The sequence below is a fragment of the Schistocerca cancellata genome, chromosome 3, assembly GCF_023864275.1.
Source record: "Schistocerca cancellata isolate TAMUIC-IGC-003103 chromosome 3, iqSchCanc2.1, whole genome shotgun sequence".
Lineage (NCBI taxonomy): Eukaryota > Metazoa > Arthropoda > Insecta > Orthoptera > Acrididae > Schistocerca > Schistocerca cancellata.
Window position 1 is genome coordinate 421,897 of NC_064628.1, and position 4,629 is coordinate 426,525.

The 4,629-nt window shown below is 49.3% G+C and overlaps 1 non-coding gene across 1 annotated transcript; it reads left to right on the plus strand.

The window, feature by feature from the left end:
• The first annotated feature begins 1,460 nt into the window (after positions 1–1,460).
• On the plus strand, positions 1,461–1,579 carry LOC126177435 (5S ribosomal RNA). The gene has a single exon (XR_007535820.1). It is a non-coding gene; the product is annotated as a 5S ribosomal RNA (ribosomal RNA).
• The last annotated feature ends 3,050 nt before the right edge of the window (positions 1,580–4,629 follow it).

Sequence of the window (4,629 nt, forward strand, 5' to 3'; positions counted from 1 at the left end):
CTAAGAAAAAGAAAACAAAACTAAATACAAATTACAAAGCAAAGTAACAAATGCTTGCAACCAAAAAGACAAAAACAACTGACAGGGAAAATTTATCTGAAGGACACTCAGTGAAAAAGTGTTGTAACCCAACCAAAAGACTACTCAAAGAACAATCAGAACAGAAAACGAGAAAATGAATATAACCGTTCAATAATCAAGTACACAATTCATGTAAACATCTGTAATTGTTAAAAATTGTAAATAAAAGTTTATATACGTTACAAAAAAAAAGGTGCTGTTGGCTCTATCTCATTTTTTCATTTTTACGTCGCTGCACCTGCCAGCCCTCTTTTCATACTAACTTTCAGGTGTTGACAAAGATGCTTCCACAAGCATTTTAAACTACTGTATCAAACGTAAGATACGAAATTACAGTAATGAACTCAGTTTCAGCAAGAATGCGCGGAAGAAGAGTGCTAGAACGCCTCAGAAATAACAACACACTACGAATCGACAGATGAGTTTTGAAATACGTCAGGGCCTACTGTTTTGTAGCAGTGCTAAATTCCACAAAGTAAATAAAAAAAAATCTTCCGTTCTCGTCCGATCACAGAAGTGAAGCAACAACGTTAGTACTCAGATGGGTGAGCGCCTGGGAACTCTGGCTGTCTTCATTTTTCGCTTTTTAGTCGCTACTCCTGCCAGCCCTCTTTCCATACCACCTTTCTGTCGTGACAAAGAGACTTCCTTAGGCATTTTAAACGGCCGTAAGGTACGAAACTGCAGTAATTAACTCAGTTTGAAGGAGAATGTGCCAACCAAGTTTGCCAGGAAGTCTTTGAAAACGACAAAACAGTACGAATCGGGCGGTGTGCTCCGAAATACGTTAGCGCCTATCGTTCTGCAGCGGCGTACAGCTCCAAATTCGATTTGTAATCATAAATTTCGTCTTTTGTCGTCTCGCCTCCTCCCGCAGACGTTTCTCGCGCTTGTGCTGTCATATGGACCGCGACCCGAGCGGCAGCGAGCAAAGTCGGGACAAGTCGAGACGGAAGGGGGGGACAGGCGCCAATGCACCGCGCAAATTACGCAAATGTCTGGAAGCGCGGCGTGTGTCAGCCAGGTTTGAAAGCCTCCGTCGCTCCAGCAGGACACTGCAACACCCCGCGCAGTCCCCCCCGCCGCCCGGCCGGCCGCGCACAAGCTCCGCGCCGGATAACAGGAACAAGATGCGTCGCCAGCGAGTGTCGGAGGCCACACGCACCAAACGAATGACAGGCGGTGCACCGAGCAGCTGTGTTGTGCGTCTCACCCACGTTCGGCAGTCGCCTCTGAGACGCCGAGGCGAGCGCGCACTCCGCGCCACCTTCGAGGTGGATAGACGTGCTTTGCGTCAAATGTGCCACGGAAAGCAGCGATTGCGTGTGTTGGGAGAAGAGGCGAACGCTTCTTGTGTGGTGCGGCTACAGTATAAGGACGCCAACGGCCATACCATGTTGAATACACCGGTTCTCGTCCGATCACCGAAGTTAAGCAACATCGGGCCCGGTTAGTACTTGGATGGGTGACCGCCTGGGAACACCGGGTGCTGTTGGCTCTATCTCATTTTTTCATTTTTACGTCGCTACACCTGCCAGCCCTCTTTTCATACTAACTTTCAGGTGTCGACGAAGATGCTTCCACAAGTATTTTAAACTACTGTATCAAACGTCAGATACGAAATTACAGTAATGAACTCAGTTTGAGCAAGAATGCGCGAAAGAAGAGTGCTAGAACGCCTCGGAAAGAACAACACACTACGAATCGACAGATGAGTTCTGAAACAAGTCAGGGCCTACTGTTTTGTAGCAGTGCTAAATTCCACAAAGTAAATAAAAAAAAAATCTTCCGTTCTCGTCCGATCACAGAAGTGAAGCAACAACGTTAGTACTCAGATGGGTGAGCGCCTGGGAACTCTGGCTGTCTTCATTTTTCGCTTTTTAGTCGCTACTCCTGCCAGCCCTCTTTCCATACCACCTTTCTGTCGTGACAAAGGGACTTCCTTAGGCATTTTAAACGGCCGTAAGGTACGAAACTGCAGTAATTAACTCAGTTTGAAGGAGAATGTGCCAACCAAGTTTGCCAGGAAGTCTTTGAAAACGACAAAACAGTACGAATCGGGCGGTGTGCTCCGAAATACGTTAGCGCCTATCGTTCTGCAGCGGCGTACAGCTCCAAATTCGATTTGTAATCATAAATTTCGTCTTTTGTCGTCTCGCCTCCTCCCGCAGACGTTTCTCGCGCTTGTGCTGTCATATGGACCGCGACCCGAGCGGCAGCGAGCAAAGTCGGGACAAGTCGAGACGGAAGGGGGGGACAGGCGCCAATGCACCGCGCAAATTACGCAAATGTCTGGAAGCGCGGCGTGTGTCAGCCAGGTTTGAAAGCCTCCGTCGCTCCAGCAGGACACTGCAACACCCCGCGCAGTCCCCCCCGCCGCCCGGCCGGCCGCGCACAAGCTCCGCGCCGGATAACAGGAACAAGATGCGTCGCCAGCGAGTGTCGGAGGCCACACGCACCAAACGAATGACAGGCGGTGCACCGAGCAGCTGTGTTGTGCGTCTCACCCACGTTCGGCAGTCGCCTCTGAGACGCCGAGGCGAGCGCGCACTCCGCGCCACCTTCGAGGTGGATAGACGTGCTTTGCGTCAAATGTGCCACGGAAAGCGGCGATTGCGTGTGTTGCGAGAAGAGGCGAATGCTTCTTGTGTGGTGCGGCTACAGTATAAGGACGCCAACGGCCATACCATGTTGAATACACCGGTTCTCGTCCGATCACCGAAGTTAAGCAATCGGCAGCCGTGTACACTACGTCTGTGTCCAGAGATGCTGTTTCAATTACGACTGTCAGTTATCTTGCTCAGCCGCCCTGTGATAGCTCGTCAGTGCACGGCTAGCGGCCGCTCTGTTGGCATCGCCGCGTTGTGTTCCGCTGTCGAGTTTCTCTTTTTCGCGCGTTTTTCGCGTAGTTGTTAAGTAACAGTTTGAAAATGGAAAACGTAAACAGATCGAACACATTGAACGTTATTTTCGACAAAGAAGCTGTACGCCCTACGGCATACGAAGCTCACGACTGGATTATTGACGAACTCGGCCTTACCGATACCGAAACGTACGGAGTCCAGTGGGACTTTATTACCGGAATCCTGTTTATGAAATTCAATGATGCGGAAATGTGCGAAAAGATCGTAAATGAAAACGGTGGAAAACGCAAGTTTAAATACCGTGACGGAAGCGTTTGCGACGTGACCGTGTGCCACGCGGGTTACGGTATTCGTCAAGTGCGCATTTTCAATCTCCCTTTTGAAATACCTACGCAAATGATCGCTCGTGGTCTCATGCCGTATGGGAATGTGCTTTCAGTGACGAATGAAAAATGGGGTAGTGGTTTCCGCCTACAAGTCTACAACGGAGTAAGAAGTGTGCTTATTGAACTGAAACAGCACATCCCGTCCTTTCTAGTCATAGGCGGCTACAGGGCCTTTATATCGTACAATGGACAGCCGCAGACGTGCTCGTACTGCAATGCAACCGATCATTTTCGACAAAATTGTCCGAACAGACGTCGCCCTGTGCAGCTCCCGCTCGGCGGTGATAGCGCACAAGCGCAGAAAAACTCGTATGCGTCTGTAGCGTTGGGTGTTGCTCCGATTCGGCCCTCGTCACTCCCTGTGACAGAGGCTGTGTGCGAATCGTCTGCGACCCCAGCGAACACGGACAATGTCATGGACGTAACAGAAATTGATGAAAAAGCCGCCATTCCAGAAAATTCTCTCGGCAATAATACGACAAACGTCACGGTTGTGGCTGACGTTCACCCAGAGCCGCCAAATAGTGACGATACTGCATCAGATATTTTTCCGAGCAACACGCAAAATTCAGAGCGTGGGCGCAGCCCTGCTGCTGTCCCCTCAGAAATGCGTGTTTCACGTAAAGACCCCAGTCCATCCCCGAGTAGGAGGTCGGTGAGCCATTCACCGAATAAATCTTCGAAAAGGAAACATCGACGCGGCCGTGGAAACGGAAATTCGGATGCAACTTCTAAATCCGATCAACAATGCCCCGTGACAGTCGTCCCTGTTGCGTCGCCTGAAACAGAAGCAGAACGCCGGCGCGAGGCAACTGTTCGACATCTAAGGGAATTTTTAAATAAGCAAGAGAAAGAAAAAGAAAGCAGCGTACAACCGCTCGTAACTGAGGCCGTAATATCAGCGCCAATTAAAAGAAAGGCAGAGGAAATGCACGAGTGTCGTGCTCGGCACACAGCCCACGTCCCGACGGGCGACATTCGTGCCGTCCATGCCATGCAAATCGATTCGCCACATATGCACGTACCGATGGAAACCAACAATGATCTCTCCCGCTCAGATCAACAACGCAATACTGTTTGGTCCGACGACGTTTAAGTACAAACTCGGTTGAAAATCTGTTTGCAATAGTCGTCACATAACAAAACTAACCATTCGCAGATTGAAATTATCTCCATTTATACCCTGTCTCCCTTAGTTCATGTTACTCTGTTTCTTTCTTCACTTCCAATGCCTGTCTGTCATACGCAAATAAAAGATTTATCTATTCTTACCTTAAATATAAACGGGATTTCTGCAG